The 17824-nt window shown below is 42.4% G+C and overlaps 1 long non-coding RNA gene across 2 annotated transcripts; it reads left to right on the top strand.

Moving 5' to 3' along the window:
• Positions 1-729: 729 nt before the first annotated feature.
• LOC128803798 (uncharacterized) lies at positions 730-3619 on the top strand. Of its 2 annotated transcripts, none has more exons than XR_008435840.1 (3): positions 730-1161; positions 2580-2715; positions 3104-3619. It is a non-coding gene; the product is annotated as an uncharacterized LOC128803798 (long non-coding RNA). The 2 variants fall into 2 exon arrangements; XR_008435839.1 differs by lacking the exon at positions 730-1161 and adding an exon at positions 1959-2012.
• The last annotated feature ends 14205 nt before the right edge of the window (positions 3620-17824 follow it).

Here is a 17824-nt window from a genome sequence, read left to right as displayed (position 1 = left end):
GGTTCTGCCAAGTGTCCATGTGGCCTGTAAATTCTGCATTCTCTGCATCCGCTATCAGCAGCACATCCTTCTTCCCGAGCTGTGTTAACCTCCCCCTACATCTCAGAGCATTAAAACACGCCGAGCCCTAAACCCAAACAAGGCAATTCTACCGACAATTCATCTGTCTTTCTAACACCTGCGCATCACTCGGCGCTTGTTGGCTGCTCTGTTTCACGGATTAAATCTCATTTCTTGTTGAGTACGCTTGAAAGCATACAAAGATCAAACATCAACGAGCATCCCTTCGTAAAAACAAAAAAACAAAAAAAAAAACAAAAAAAAAAACAGAAAAAAAAAAAATTTACGCTTTCCGCATTTCGCAACGCTTTTCCACTAAACCGCGGGCGTCTCCACACGGACGGCCCCAGCAGCGCCCTGAGGCAGCGCGTCCCCTCCCGCGCCGACATGGCGGCCGTTCCCTGCGAGCGGCCGCGAGATGGCAGCGCCCGCCGCCCCAGCCGCAGCCCCGCCGGCAGCCGCGGCCCGGGGCTCCCTCCGGGAGGGGAGGATGAGGGCGGAGGGGAGGCCCTGTCCCGCCCGCGGCTCCGGTGCGGAGGGTGGTGAGGGGCGAGAAGGGCTGGGGAAGGGGAGAAGGTGAGAAAATGGCCGCTGGTGGTGGCAGCGCGGGGAGAGGCCGCTGGAGGGGAGGGCGGCCCCGCAGCGCACCTGAGGGAGCGCGGCCGCGGGTGGAGGACGGTGTGGGGCGAAAGGCCAGCCAGCAGCAAGTATAAGATTATAAAAAGCGAAGGGGACAGCAGCAGGGGGCGAAAAAATGTGATTGTGAGGCTGGCCAAATACCCAAGATGATCCAAGAGGTTCCCACTTCACGAGTCCATGTCCAGCAGCCTGCTGTTCTTCACAGTAGCTTCACTGATGTTCCTTACAGAGACTGACTTCCAGCCCCTTAGCACAAGAACAAAACGGGCTCTGGTGGCTGTGATCTTAATTCCTTAAGTAATTCTCGCTGTATTTTCTGGTGTGAGAGACCACTGGAAGTCATTTAAAATTGAAATAAAGATAGCAGCTTCATAAAGTATGACGAGAAGGTAGGGAAACCAATGGATTTTAGTTGGACTTACTAGAAATGAGACCACTAGAAGAAGGTGGAGGCATTCATTAGTAAGAAATGAGCACAGGCCCACACACCCTCTCCCCACATAATTCAGTACTGGAAATAGCCTATTTACTTTATGTACATTAAGAATGTTTTAGTTCATAGCACACAGGAGGAGTCTTTTGAGGAATGGTGCTCCTGGCCACAGCCTGAAGCAGCAGCATCCATAGGAGCCTGCAGCTGGAGCTCCACAGCCTCCTTACCCAGGGCAGGGATCAACACCTCCCTCCTTGTACTTGTCCTGAACACACTGCTGCCACCACCTCTTACTGCCATTCTTTGTGCCTTGTTTTCATCCTTACTTACTTGAGGTTGCTTTTATTGGAGACCTAACATATTTTAATCTGTTGACTGCAAGAGGTCCCAGTTTCTCTGAGTCCTTGTAATTCACGTTGCACCAAGGGTGACCGAGGCCCCAGCCCAGATGCTGGGTTGTGCCATCAGGCTCAAACACATCCTCCACAATTGTATAACCTGACCCAGACACAGTGTCCTAGTACCATATGGCCCCTGCCAGGTTACATAAGGTGACACACCATCTGCAATGACATCTGTGACCTGCTGCAGGTGGCATCACTCTGCAGCACGTGTTAAGAAGGGGAGGAGGCTCCTTACAGCCCAAGTTTGTTTTTTTTCCACTTTTAATCTGATTACTTTAGCACAAGGCATTCCTAGCAACTCAGCAATGGCCTTTGTCTGTCACCAATACTAGGAGGAGTGATATATATATATATGTAAGATATATATAGTGGAAATAAACACTAGAGATTTGCAGATGTAGAAATAATTTGAGGACCAACAAAGTAGGCATTTTGCCCCCGAATTTCAGAAGTTGTCAAGTGTGAAAATTCTTGAGGTAAGAAATGCTATTTTGCTTGCCTCCTGCTTTGTTAGTCTTGAGTGGTCATGTTTAAGATTTTCCACTAGAGTGGAAAAGTAGGAGTAAAAAAACAAGAGTAAACAAAGTTTTGTTTTACAGGGAGTGTGGGTCTGCCAAGTATTACATTACATCCTGTTCTAGACCCACAGTGTTCAGAAAGGAAGGTGGTAAACTTGCTAGGTATTCCTGTGGCAGTCACCACAGTGTGTGGACTTGGAGAATATGAAGAGAAGGAAAAAGAAATGTTTGGGAAATGCAGAGGTACTCCAGCACCCTGAGATGGCAGGAGTGTGAGTAGTCCTGTTCTGATGGAGGAATGTGCATGCAAACTCTGGCTGAGACATTTCCAGAAGTATGAGCTAATGGAGACTTGACCTCGAGTCCTAGTGAAAAATAAGGCTAATTTTTAAAGGCTCTTTTTGAATAAACACTGAGTTGATTAAAACCTGTAGCAAAGCCCTGGGTTTTACAGGCTCAGGGATTCGGCACCTGAGAAACCTCTCCAGTATTTCTGAAGTGAATTTTTTTCTCCCTGTTACAAAGGAGCTTCTCTCAGCACACGGAGGACAACGTGCAGCTGTTATCAATGCACACCGCTGTGTACCTCACTTGATCAGCCCCAGGCAGCAGGAGATATCTCCCAGCCACAGGGCACACAGAATCTCCAACACGCCCAGAGGTAAAAATCAGCAGCCTCAACCCACACCCCGCGCCTCCCAGCCCCGCCCAAGCACACTCCTTGCACTGATGGATTACTGGGGTGTGGGTGCCTCCCACCAGTGGTGACAACGGGGGTTTTTATTCCTAGGTGTTTGTAAGACAAAAAAAAAAAAAAAAAAACACACTGAAAATGCGTGTGGTGAGAGCATCCCCGTCTGCATCATGTGAGTCTCTCTCCGCTGCACCCCGAGAGCTCTGAGCAGGAGGCAAGAAGCTCAGGGCTCCGTTTTGCAATTTGTGAAATGTCAGGGCAAACAGAAATTGATTCTGATTGTCTCACTGAAAAAAAAAAAAAATTCTCTCTTTTCTACCTTTCACAATGCTGTTTCTACCTCTTCGTTTTTCAGGCTGCAGATGAAGGTGTTCAGCAGTAGAGAGAAGGGCAGTGTGGAGAGTCCAGCATATCACAATTCAATGCAAGAGAGAGACAGGGTCAATTATTAAACCCTGGGCAGCCTGCAGGGCTTTCAGCACTGGCTAAGGAAAGCTGTTTGAAAAGCTACTTTCTCTCCTGGAGCATTAAGTGAAAATGCATAATTTGTGGGTTTTTAGGGTATTTGTCATTGAGAGCATTGGGCAAACATTCACTGCGTGGTGTCCATAGAGTTTCCAGCCCTTCTGTTGTCAGCTCACTGATCCTGCAGGAGCTTAACTCCAGCTTGTATAAAACCAGTGTTAAAAAGACATATATTAACACAGATATTACTACTACAGAGGGAGTGAGGAAGGCAGCTGTATCTCTACTGCTAAATACTTTTCCTTACTAAACTTTAGATCAGTTATGCTTTGATATGAATCCTTATCCACAGGAGGAAAATACAGGGTTTAGAAAGACTGTACATCACCTAAAGTCAGCCTGAAAGTGCAGCTATGCAAATTGTCTCTGGGACAATCCTGTGACCAGACTTGCTGATACAAAGCTGCCTTTCAGCTCTTGCTTGAATGCTTGAATCTTTGCAGTTCCCTCTCCTAGTCCCATGTAAGACCATTACTAACCATAAAAATAAATGCTGTAATCAACCCAGCAAGGCTGAGAAAAGCCAGGATGCTTGGACAAAACTCCCAGAAGGGAGATGACAGGAATACTCTGCATCTGGACACCAGGCAGTCAGAAATGATGAGCCAACACCACAGAATGGTGGAAGAGGAATCACCAGCTCAAATGCAAGGTACAAGAGGATGGAGAGATTGACTCCATGTCTGCTTGTACCTGCAATAATTAGACTGAGTGGGGCTAGGAGAGAGAGAATTTGAGAGGGAAAGAAATATTGTAGTCAAACAGTTGGAATTGGCAGCTAATTTTATGTGTTTTAAGAACACTTGAATTCCCTAGTTTGATGAAAGAAATTTAATTCCTCTTCCTCCCTTCCTTTCTTCTGTGCATTCACCACCCCTGCCATCTCCCATGTGAGCGAGCATGGGGGGGCTGTTGCTCATTGCTGGCCATGTGCAGTGTGTTTATTTGCACTAAATAAATACATAAAATTGGGCTACCAATCCTTCTGAGCATTTGAAAATCCATGGGAGGCATGGCTGCTCCTCACTCCTACCTCATTCCTGGAGCCGTGGGCTGCCCTGCAGCTGAGGAGCAGGCGGCTCCCAGGCAGGCAGGGAGAAGGGACAAGACTCACAGGCCAGGCAGGTGTGGGACATGGAGCAGCAGCCTTAAGCTCTGAAGGATGACACCCTGGAAGTAACATAACCCCTCAGCTGCTGCAGAAGCACCACTCACTCTAGAGAGGAAGATGTTCCTTTCAGTGATGAAAAGCTGGTGAGAGGAAGGAGAACAGCCAAAGTCTGGCATCTCTGCCACTGCCCCTCTCTGTTAAACTATCACAGGACTTCTAAACCTCAGCTTGTATCCTCTTAGTACCATTATTCTTAGCCACAGTGAGGCAAATGAAGCCTAAAGGCAATGCTTCAGTTTTATCTCGATCCTTCTTTTAGATGTAGTTTTAATGTCCACGTTACTTACTGGCAAGTTTGGATGTCCACAAGACCTTAACACAAAGAAATTCTGTGTCACAAGCGAAAGAGTTAAAGTGCTCCTCAGAGAAAAGCTGATGAAAGGGACAGCTCTAACATAAAAATCTGGAGGATATCAGAGAATAAGATGTTCACTTTGGAGTGTATCCTTGGTACAAGCTCTGTTAGTGATAGTGTTTGTTTTTTAAGGTGGGCTTAACTCCTGAAAGGAGTCTTGTTAGCTCTTATTTAATCAATGACTGGTCTTTATGCCACAGCATCATCATGAAAAGGAGGCAGAATTTCTACTCCTGAGAAAAAACACACGGCTTTGTTTTGTGTTGTGAAGAGCAGAGGAGGTTCCAGTATCTCACAGTCTGGCCATCCCGGTGTCTATGCATGAGAGGATTGTTTGCTATTCTTGAAACCCCATAAAGCGGTTATTTTCTAGTAATTTGTGATCTGGTAGATGTTGTTCCCAGCTTTCAGGAGATTCAGTTTTCTACGAAGATGTCAGTTGTGCTGAGAGCTTGGTCTTTTCAACAGCTATGGGGAAGGTAATCCATTTTACACTTAAACTGTTCCTCTACCTTTCCATGTCCTCATGTGCCCTCCATGATTTTAAATGGCTTCATTTTCTTTGCTTACAAGTGCTCTACTTCTCTAATCTTGGAAAAATTGCCCTTCCTTACACTCTACCTTTCTGACTTGCAATAAATTAGCTGGTGACTCCATGACAACAAAATTGATCACATATCCTCAAGCTGTCTCCATATGTCTCAGGCAAATTCGTGGGACCTTGTCCTCTCTGACAGCTCATGTCCTGGTTTTCCTGCAGCACCCTCCAATAGTGACTGCTAAGTGAGACAGTTCTGGTGCTGCTTTACCTGATTGTTCTGCCAGTTTTATGAGCATTTGCTTCCCTGGCTGTCAGTGATGGCTTTTTATCCTATTCACTTCACAACTTGACAATTTTAAACTTTTGCAACTTCCTGATTGTTTTTTCAGTCAGTATCAGTGCTCCTACTTGCTTCTCATATTTCCCAAGAGCGTTTATAGCCATTAACTGTTCCATAACAGAGGTGAGTGTCTGGCTGCAAACCTGCAGTAAGGGTAGAAGAGCAGCCATTCCTAAAGTTCAGCTCTTCAGCCAAAACTGTATTTTAAGAGGGTTTTAAAAAGTATTATCATAGCCTGGATACTCTTACCTAGTAGGATCTAGAAAATACAAAGGTGAGCAGACTACCAAAATTACTGCTAATTAGCCCAAGCTGCCTGCAGTATGAATGGAATACAGTCTGAAATCATTTGGCTTTGGGAGGCCTGTAAAACTTAATCAACTGTTTCATTAATTGCCTTGTCACTTTTTGACCCACAGGGATGGAGTTGCTATTTCTGCAGATAGCAGGAATCCAGTACTTATGTCAAGTCAGTAGCTTGGACTAAAATGAGGGATACTTGGGTAGAGACAAGGAGAACAAAGTTTGTACTGTCTGCATGTAGACCAGAGAACAATTGGGTTTTCTCAGAGGTAATAGGCTAAACTCCTGCAAATTCAGGTGGAAAAAGTCTTTTGATTAGAGTTAGAAAAGGAGCCATGCCCAGCAAGGTTCAGTCTCCTCACCCCCTAAGGAGCAATAAATCCTCTAATCCCACAGAGGTAAAAAAACCCCAACTTTACCAGTGGTTTTAATATGTCCTTTCTTCTGAAAGGACTGTAACTTGTTCAAAATTCTGTTTGCAATCAGCTTAGCAATAGTCTGCTTGCTCCACACACATGGGAATTCTCACCTACAGCCACCCTGTGAATTCCTTGCCACTCGCTGTGCAGCTATCAGCTTCTTCATGCTTGAAATAGCTCCCCTGCTCCCAGCTGACACTCCCAGCCCACAGAAATCTCAGTATTCCTGTGCAGCTCCTTGGTTTGGGAAATCTAGAAATAGCACAATTTTACTATTATCTTTGCAAGTTTAGGTGAATCTTCTGGAGACAGTAAAATCAAGGGAAAACTCCTGCATGTGCACCACTGAAATTCAACAATACACGACTGAACTTTTTAGCTGGGCTCATTTGTCACCATGGGGTTAAGTCCCCAGGATAGTTGCTGCCTCACGTAAGAGGAGCCTGGATAATTTGGCCATAGACTTAGAAAGGGGGCTCTAATTTCAACTAAAAATACATTTGCATTCCTTCTGCCTTATTCTTAACCACACAGTTTCACTCTCACAAAGGCACAACCCTTGTGCACTCCTTTCTCTCCTGCCCAGACTTTCTTTACACAACCCTGTATGCCTCTTTCCCAGCTCCCACTCTCAAGCCCCAAATTGCTCCCAGATTTAAGTCCCTAAAATCATCAAGAACTCAATTGATTTCTCCTTGTTTAAGCAAAGACTTCTTTCTGAGAAGATTTCAGAATCTGAGGGCTGTATTATATGAAGTACCTTGGTGGGTAAGATGTTATATTAAAATAAAGCCACAGAAAGACAATTTTATTCCATTTGTGCTAATGTTTACAAATTTTTTGCAATTCTTGTTTAACCACGACAGGTTTCTTTCTCAAAAGTACTTAATTACATGAAATACTAAAGTACATTGTATTGAATCACACTAAATACAATGAAGTAAACCTTATTTATTTCTAAGTTAATCACAAAGTGTTACTTTTACCCAGATTTAATCTGGACAGAATATTTTCAGATTCACTGTATCAGAAGCTCAGTATAACACAGAATTTGCTAACTTCTTAACAAACAACCAAGAGTAAAAGGCTAGATAATCATGACCTTCTTGACATTCCATTGTGTTTTACATCTTCTAGGCAGAGATGTTTGGGATCAGTTCTTTCCTTTAAATTAAAAATCAAAACAAACTAAACAACCACTTCCAGTGTTTGGTTTGGAAGGACTAACATAATTTGAAAAAACTGCCTTAATATATTGTTTTGTTGTTTTTTGTTTTTTTTAAATGCTCTTGCCCTGTCAGTAATTAACAGATCCAAGTAATTTTAACTGGATAAGTTTTTCTTTCTATTCTGTTTATTTTCTTCTATTGTACAACAAACCTCATAGTTGGTTGCCAGTTCATTCAGAGCTGTTCAGCATCTTTGTAAGCCTCTAACAAGAATATGTTTTCTTCCCTAATTATTCTTGAAGAAGTTAATTTATATTATTAAATGTTCTTCAGGTCTGCTTTCCTGTGGTTTATGAGCTCTTGCTAGCTTCAGTCATCTGGAGAGAAATAAGACAATAAGTCTCCAGAAAATAATATTAGGATTTACAACAAGCCACACAAGGGATAGCATTTTGAAACCAACAATTATAAAAGTTTTATGTTAAAATATTTCTGTAAATTGTAAGTAAAGTCCATTGGGATTTTTTAAGAATGAAAATATTTTTCCTGGAGAAAACATTAGTGACACTGAAAGAGCTGTGCATTGCCTCTGGGACCCATTTTACTGAAAGCAAAGATGGGGAGGTGACCAGCTGGCTCAGAATCATTGAACAGGCTTAGAAAATCCTGCTCTTGATGTAGCTGATTTTGGCAGTAGCTTGAAAAGTCTTGGTGTGATCTGGTACCTTGTCTCATGGGGCCAGCCATGACCACAGCATTTCCATTTCTCAACTTTTTTGGCAGCATTTGTAAAACTCTTGATATCTGAGAGTGCAGTTGCTGAAAGCTTGAATCAAATGCTGCAGGCACTGAAGAGTCTCCCAAGAGCACCGTGTATAAAATGCAAAGTCATTATGTGTACATATCTATAAATCCAACGTGTGCTTCATCTCGCTTTTCTCCTTGGTGTTCATCTGCATCCTTCAGTACATAATTATCATTTTTGAGTGTACATTTCCTTACCTATCAGGGTGTACCAGCTTTGGCTCTCACAATACATTTCATATTAGCTGTCCTCTATGTTTGATACATCGTTTTAGGAATACAATTATTTTTTGCTGATATCTCCACCACTTTGATTCATAAAATGAATTAAGACCATTGCAACAGAAGGTAATTTATGAAACATTAAATAAGAAGCCCTCCCCCCACCCAAGAGCTGACTAAGACAAGAACAAAAGGAGCAATCATGGGTGATAATTGCATTGTCTCATTCCATTTTCTTCTGAAACCTTATTATAGCTGTCCAAGAAAACATGCATTATCCAATCCAAATAATGAAAGAGCAATTCTAAAAGCTAATTGTCTATAAAAATCTAGAGTTGATCCTTTACTCCTTGGAAATAGGAAGGTAATTGCATTGGTGTGCCAATTCATGACCATCATCACTGGGTATCACATCCAGCCTCAGAGTATCAACTTCTCCCTTTCGTAAGGTGCTGGAAGAAAAAAACCCATTCAAATATTGCAATGAGACCATTCCAGCACAGATGTGATTTTCATTCATCATGGGTCTATATCGGAGAGAAAAATGCATGCAAGATCCAGTGGCTAAAAACTGAAGAGAAATTCTGTGGCCTGGAGCAGGAGGATTATCCTGGCACCTTCGAGCTTTAAAATCCTTTAAACCACTACCCAAGTTAGGAAAACACTAACATCTCTTCAAGTATTTCTTCCAAGCCACGGGAGAATAGAATGAGAAGAGGAAACAAATCACAAGTGGTTCCATACATGTAATTTTTTGGTGCTCCACTGACCCCATCTCATGGCACAGGAGTTACCTCAGATGGCAGTAAGGGTCTGATCAAAGACCAGACCTGGAAACTGTCTTCACTCAGCAAGCCTTGGCTTTGCAGCTGCTGCAAAGACAGCAAAAGCAAGTGAGAAGAAACATTACTGTTCACCAAGGGGAATGAGGATACCAAAGATAAGGGCTGAAATGCTTTCTGACTGAAATGTAACCCTGGGAAAGAAAATGTATCAATTTTGCTTGGGAGTGGATGATGAAAGTCCTTTGTTATTTTCACAAGCTTTGTTGGGGGTTTTATTGGTTTTTTTTCTTCAAGAAGAAATCATTAGGAGACTAAATTTGGACACCATTCTGCCACTTACTGCTGCTTCTGCTACTACCATAGCCCCAAGCTGATGGTACAACACCAAGAGGCCAACAGCCAAAATGCATTAGGAACTCAGCTGACACCATCATATCTCTGCTGAATGTCTTGTATCACATGAATGTCTTGGTGCAGATCAGCAGTACAGATATTTAACAGTGACTTTTCTGTGCAGACAATGTTTAACAGGCCAGAAACAATACACAGGCATGCAGTACCATAAACATGCATTTTACAGCATGAGAAAAAGAACCAACCAGGCTCATCTCATGAACAAGAGGAAAAACAACCCTGAATTCAGCTGTTGTAAATATCCTAGTAGAAAAAGGCCATAATTACTCATCTTTACAAATAAAAATATGGACTGGTAAGTATAATCTCCCCTTTGGATTCAAAGCAAACTCAAGTTTGCTTGTTGCTGAGGTAGAAGAGTTTCAATAAATGTAGAAGTGTGTGAGAATTGTGTCTAGGAATTTCTGTTCCTTGATGATAGATCATTATGTATATGCAAATCATTGTACAGCAAATAGAAGTTAGAGATCATTAAAAATAAAAATAAACATGCAGTTTCTCAGAGATTTAGTGAAATTCTGTACTCTGAGCATAAGGGCAAGTGATCCTTTTATGCAAGAGAGTAGCACATCTACTAGGCCCAAGAAACGAACAAGTCTTACTCACAAAAATTACCAAAAACTGGGGATCCAAACTTGTTTTGATTACGTGTGGGTTTTTGATCCTGTGCCTTTAAAAGCTGGCAGTTTAGCAACCCCATCAAGCTGCATAATTTCCCACTGGCTAGAAAAATACTGCTGATGATCTCTCAAGTGGAACTGAGCAAAAAACCTTATCTCATGCAAACAGTGAGATGTGTATTTTTGGGGATTTTTTTTTTTTCTCTGTGTTATATAAGAAGAAATCAGGTGTGTTCTTCACTTTCCATGGAAATACTGATTCCTCATTTCAACTGCTGTTTTTTTTAAGAGCTCCCTTCAATGCATATACTGGTTATAGGATTGAACATTAATCTATAAAAAAGGCCTAGAATTTGATAACTACACACTCAATGCAGATTAATGAATCTGCAGATTCAGCTACACAAGATCCCTGTGCTCATCCCTCAAGCAAGGATGTTGATAAATGAAAAAAACCTGGCACATTTATCCTGGACTTTTCAGGTTGTACTGCAGAAACAGATCAAATGGAGCCCAGAACAAATGGAAGCATCCTAAACCTACCACCCCTTACAGCTCAAACCCACAGCCTTTAAAAGCAGTGTAGCTCTCAGCTGATAACTGCATTTTTTTGGCCATAACAAGACCATGTGTTGTTCACAGTGGCAGAGCCCAAAGTGATGCACAGTGAATTATGTAGAGAACTGAGAAGCCTCCCTGTGCTGCTGCTATTATGGGGTCATTTTTGTCCACTCACCGGGAGGAAGAGCTGCTTTTCACTCTTCGCTTCTCTGCCCTCTCCTGTGTTCTCTCCTCTTTGTCCATTAGCAAAGGGATCTTCCTGGTTGTGCCATTTTGGAGCTGGCATTCTTAAAACACCAGTTTGGAGATAAGAAATTCCAGGTAACACTTGGCAAATCCAGAGGACGCTGCAGGAATCTGCTGATACAATTCCAGTGTTCATCCATCTACTGGATATGAAATATAAGGAAAAGGAGCCAACTCAAAGTTTTCTGAAGTTCTTTATGGTTTTTTCCAAGTAAACAAAAAAGGTATTTTTTTTTCCCTGAAGAGTGAATTAATTTCTTCATAGTCTAAATTTTTCAGCAAGTGAATTGAATCTGATGGGTTTTTAATGTTCTTGTAAAGCCAGGAAAATGTATTAGAAATTGCTAACATTTATCATGTTCCTTGGTAGGATAGTTAGATACTTTGGTTAAAAAGAAACCCCACACTGATTGTGTCTCTTGAATAAATACTTTTAAGTAAATAACTGGGGCTGCTGAACAAATTAAAAATAAACAAAAGACAAAATAATATTTCTGCAAGAAAATAGTGTCCAAATTTAGCCCATTCAATTTTTGTCAGAAGAGAGAGGCTAAAATTATCTCCAGCTAAACCAAGGCTCTCATATACTTGTCATTTAGGAACTCTTTCAGTGACATGCAGGCAAAGACTAGAACTGACAATTATTTCAACAGAAAAAAAGAACAACAAAACGGAGGTTAGAGGACACGTTGTTTATTGTGCTCATCTGACAGCCCAAATGCAATGAGATGAGGCAGAAGTGCCCAGGCACTGTTTACAGGAAGAATCATCTCTTGAAATAGATTTTCATTTCCCTTTGCTCTGTCATAATTAGAAATGTCAATTTCTTTGGGGAGAAAAAAAATAAAAAGGCATGGGAAAAGTTTTCGCTTCTTCTTCTTCCTTAGGAAATGAAAATATGAGTGAGAATTGAAATATCTGTCTGCAATAAATGTTAGTTTGCTCAGCCTAAAATGTATTTACATTTTTGGAAGTGTGGAGTGCATTGTTCATAATCTAGTTAGTTCATCAAAAGTATATTCAGATATGAATTCTTTACCTTTGAATGATGATGAATCTGTAATCCAATGAATTTAATCTGAGATACCAACAAATTAGGAAAAGTTTAGGAAGTGCTGCATGTAGAAAGCAACAGGGTACCTGAGAAGTGCAGGAAAACGTGGGACACACAAGCTGTTCATAGGTTTCAGATACCAAGGCATATTGTGCTTCTGGAAACAATCTTGGAAAATTAATTTATATAACAACATATCTATTACAGTGGACTTAATTGCACACAGGATAAAGGAACCACAATAAATGTGGTTCACAAAATCCCCCAACCCATTAGTTTTTAATTGTTAAAAACTAAGCTGACTTTTGCTGCATCCGTGGTGCTGGTTATTTTGGTTTGGTTGGTTGGTTTGTTTTTCTCTTCATTTCTGCTCCTAAATCCAGGAGGTTCCCAGATCCTCAGGTCCTGTGCACTCCAGCTGGCTGACAAACCCTTACAAGAAATGTTCTTGTTAAAACGTGGTCCTGTGCCATGTTGGAACAGGATGTTTCTTCTCTCCTGTCTTCATTTCAAATTGTTTTGTGAACTGAAAATTCTAAGGACATTTCGTTTTCAAAACATTTCTGTAAGGAAATACGCTGCCTGTGTTTTGAGAGGGGTGCAGTGACTCCAACAACATCAATTCCAGCTTGCAGCTGCGTTTGGATCTCAAGTCCTTGGCTCTGGGCATGTGTCAGGCTGCCAAACAGCTCAACTTCCCAGCAAAATGGGAATTCCTCCCTGTCTCTGCTGGCTGCTCATGAGAAAGGGCTGTGGCTTCATCGAGTCCCTTGCTCAGGGCAGCCCATGAGGCTTTCAGGCAGGCTTGGATTACACAGGAATTCAGCTAGCTCTGCATGTTTCACAGCTCAGTGAGCAAACCTGGGAACAAATTGATGGTTTAAATTGAATTTTGCTTCTGATGTGCCAAATGGACCACCTGGGTAGACTCCTAAATCTGAATGTCTGGCTGTGGAGTACCACCCTCTGAGGCAGCTGAATCCCATCCATCTGCCACCCTCCAGCCCACAGTTTAGCCCAGAAGTTGTGTTTTTCTGAAGTGCACCCCATCCTCGGGGGTTACCATGGCAACTGAGGGACGACTGGCAGATGCTGATCCTGCTGCAACTCCACTTCTGTCAGGAGACAGCTAAATCACTAAAGCTCTATTTTATGGTCTTTATTGTAAGACCTAAGGTGATTAAAGAGCACAGGGCACACCTGCACAAACCCACCCCATTCAGGGCTGTTACTCCCCTATCAGTGACAAGTAATTCCATTTTTTGTACCAGCCTGTTTACTATTTTGAGAAAGCCCATGAAGCACTCAGCTTTGCCGTCACACAGCTCACCAAGCAGTGCAGCAGCACTAATGGTTTACCAAGAAACACACATGCTCCCTCTCCTCAAGAGGTTAATGTGAAGCTGCCAGTGTGGAGGAACTTGTTAGAAACTGAGTCACCTCCTATTTTTAAAAGGCTGGTGCAAGGGGACTCACCTCAGAAATGTTAAGGCTCCAAAGCCTGCTTTTATTATTAGGCTGATAAGGAATGAAAGGCAAATTGTTTTCTCATTCATGCCAAATTTCTCAATCTTTTGAAGAGGACTTTTGATGTTGTCCCTCTCTGTAAACTGGCTCTAACAACATCTTAAAGCCAAGCTGTGTAAAATGTGTAAATATGATCACCACTTACATCAGCACTGAGGCAATCACCAAGCACTGTCAGAGGAGGATGGCAACATTTGACTCAGAGCCTCATGTCTTGATGCTTGAGCATCTTCTCTTTGCTCTCTGGCTGCCAGAAGACCTGGTGATATGGCTCAAAACCCTGGTGGGCACAAATCTGGGGCTCTGTTGCCAGGCAGAAGAGATTCCCAGCCTCAATTTCCCATCAGGAATATATCCTGATGGATGTCCCTTATTTTTCAACCTGCAGTTTCACTCAGATGTCAGCTACTCTCTCATGGAAAGGAGAAGCCCATTTCTCTCCTGCAGCACAGCAGTTTGTTATCCTGCATAGATCTGCAACTTGGAAATACTTTGTTAGAGTGTGTCATGTGGCCACTACCCAGCAACACAGGAGGTCACATCCCTCTGACAGCTTTTAATGCAGGATACCCCCTGCCATATTGCAGGCACCTGGCATTGGAGCATTTCCCTGCAGCCCAGCTGCACTTCAGTCTTCTCTGTAACATCCCTCTGCTTTTAGACTGTCTCTCAGTGAACCAAAATATCATTGCTGCATTGAAAGTTCTTCCCCTTCCTTGTGTCTAACTCAACTTTTCATTTATCCTCACGTTGTTTGCTTTCAGCTGCTTTCTGCTTCCCAGGGAATGGAAGGGAAGTAGAGACCTTTCTTCTGCTCCTCCTGTCTGGTCTCTGCCTGTCCACTGATGGGCCAAAACTGCATCTTGGGTTCACTCCCTTAAATCTTTGAGTCACTTCTCCAAACTGCTTCATCGAATGCCAGAAAACAGAGGGAAAAGACAGCATGAGAAGCAGGATGAGAGAAATTAAACGATGAAGCTCATTCCGTTTCTCATTTCTGCATCTCTTGCCCAGCTCGCCTCTACAAGAGTATGTAACAGTCCAAATTTAGAGCCTCCAGACTGCAATCAAATCCATTCAGCGCAGCAATGTGGCATTCAAGTGCTGTGAATGAAGCTGAGTTTCTGAGCCATCACGTGGATTTTCAGTGTGGTGGGGGAAGCGTGTGACTGTCACCCTCGGTGGCACCCATGGCCCCAGAGCAGGCACACGCAGTGTGGTTGTGAAGGAGAGGGGCTGGGAATTGCTCCTGCCATGGGGAGGGGGTGCTGATGGAGGTGCTGACTGTAACTCTGGGGGTGTGCCAGTCTCCCTGCTCTTGGGGTGAGCAAGAGCTCCTGCCACAGAGAGAATCTCCTTCTCCAGTGTACTCATTGCACAACCTTTACATGCAATGGTAGCAGGTGCACAGTATGATTATATTTTAAAAGAAAAAAAAATGACGTGAGAAAAACTGGAAATAATTTTGAAGTAGGTCTTCTATGTTACATCCTTGTGCCTGGAAAGCTGCTGTAGTGCAACCAACATCCAAGCCAAACGGTTTTGTCACAGTGCCTAACACTATTTTTAAAGCCATGTTCATTTAAAGACTTAACAGAACTCTTGTTTGCTCTTTCTAATCTTGGGTAAAATAACCATAAATTATTTTAAAGCAGGTATTTCCCATTTGAGTGCTCAGGGAATTAGGTAACAGTCCCAAACACTTTTTCCCATGAACAAAGTGCTGAATGAGTGTCCTCAGAGCTGTCTGCTGACAGCTATGACAACAATAAGTCAGCAAGAATCAAACCCCAACTCACCTTGCACATCACACTCTCGAGGAATAGAAATCCCATCTTGCAACTTGACAAGTGTCACATTCAACCCACCATTAAAAGTACCTTGTGTTAATTATCATTCCTTTAGATGACTTAACTGTTAGAGGTTTGTTTTAAAGGTATGTGGTTTTTAACCAAATTTCTTAAGAAATGAAGTGAGGAAGGAGAAAATATTGGAAACAGGGTCTGAGCATGGAGTCATTCTGTAGAGGGGAAGGAGAAGAACTGCAGTGCTGTTTGAGAACAGCTGCAGATCCCCTGGGATTTGTTTTCCAATTAGTTACAAAGCCCATTTACAAACTCTATTTAGAGGGTTTTCCATTTAAGTGAGATTTTCCTAAATTAGTAGCCATCAGTTCTTACTTGGATAATGAATCTGTCAAATTCCATGGACTATGCTAGTGTACAGCCATTCTCCTGCAAAAAAAAGGGCAGCATGATAATATGGTAGAGTCATAATCAGAAAAAAAAGGAGCTTGCTTGAAGAGTAGCATATCCCTATTTTTCCTGTCAAAACACCTTGCTGTGGGTTGTAGTAGTAGTTGTTTTTTGAACTTCAGTTTCATCTGCCAGTAAAGGGAAATTAATCTAGAGGGAAGCATTGACAGAAAGTTCTTAAAAGGCACTAAGAAGGTGCCTTTTCATCAAAGAGAACAAAGCAAATGCAAATACTAAAAGGAACATTTAAACCTCTGGAAAATAAATTTCTATTACCTTAAATAACTCAGGCTCAGCAGTAGAGAATGTCACTGAGAAGACAAACTGGATGCTTACACAGATAAAGGTATTTGTGAATGTCATAATTCATGGAAAGAGCTTAAAACTGATTTCATCCCACATTTCAAAGACTAATTCAATCTCGGTTTAGGCAGGGCAGTGACCTCACAGATGTCTCCTGTGTCATTTTCTGTGCTTCAGCTGAGGCTTTTGGGGTTGGCCTCTTGTTGAGTGTGTGACTGGATCAGGAGGAATATGGGCTGGGATCCAACTGCTGCTAATTGCAGCTCCTTTCTTAACAGTGCTGCCAGCTCTGCCCATGAAACAGGACTATTCCCAAGGATTCTGAGTGATTGCCTGAGCCTGGCTCACTGGGATCTTTCCATAAAAAACTGGCTTTCCATAAAAGAATGGCTCAGCTCTTCCAGGCAGCCCCTCTGAGCGTATTCATCCCCTGCACACAACCACACACACACTCAGTGGTTATTTTGTTGATGCAAGGCCAGTGAAACCCCTATTGAACATTTACTTCTGGAAATTCTTCCTCAAAAACATAATCTGGGATATTCTCAAAGAGCTAAAGATGTACACAATAGCCTATAGTAACATTTATCTACTGCTCAGGTAAGAAAAATTGACAATCCAAGTGATGCAGGATGCCTTTAACAAACCTTGTCCTGCCTCTATCAGGTGAGGCACAAAGAGCAGAACTCAGAGTGGTTTGAAGAAGCTCAGCATCTTTGTCATTTAAAGAAGAGATTGTGTACTACAGGGACCATCTGCCCAGGCTTCAAGACACCAAATAATTTACCAGGAATTGTAGCAACATATCAGAGAAGTTGCTTTTGGTCTTTGCAATGGTGTTAAGGAATATCCTTCCTAGAAACGAGCAGTGACACCTGAACCCTTGCTCTTCCCAGCACACAAGCAATGACAGTGCTGGAGTGCATGTGCAATCCTCAGCCCACATAGCAGCAGGAGAAGGTGTTCCCTGTATCCTATCACCATCGTGTCCGTTCATGCTATTAGACAATAAACGTTTTGGGTATCTCAAGTGCAGCAGGAACAGGGCACTAGAGGGAGCTCCGGCAGCACCACCCACCTCTGAGCCCCAGCCTGAAACCAGACCCCGAGCCACGAGATTTCCTTCTCAAATTGTGAGGCTTTGGGATGGCTTATTGCTTTGATTAACTTCTCTGCACATTTGAATAATATTTTCCAATATTCTTTTGCAGCTGCAAACTCTGGAATTGCCAGCATTCCCCATTTGTGCCGACAGCTTCTATTATTGTATGGTTCTAGGAATTCAGATTTAGCCCATTACAATAAATGTTAATTTTAAAAAAAGCCAACCCAAACACTATAGATACCTTAGTTTTAGAAAAACTGCCTGAAAAGCTTCAGTGAAGTTTGAAAAACCCTCCAGATACTAATTGTTTCCCTTACTGAGATTAAATCCTCCTTTTAATCAGTAAACCCGCAGTTA

This window comes from Vidua macroura, chromosome 2 (genome assembly GCF_024509145.1).
Source record: "Vidua macroura isolate BioBank_ID:100142 chromosome 2, ASM2450914v1, whole genome shotgun sequence".
NCBI lineage: Eukaryota > Metazoa > Chordata > Aves > Passeriformes > Viduidae > Vidua > Vidua macroura.
Note: the sequence above shows the minus strand (reverse complement) of the source record. Positions and strands in the feature narration are given on the sequence as shown.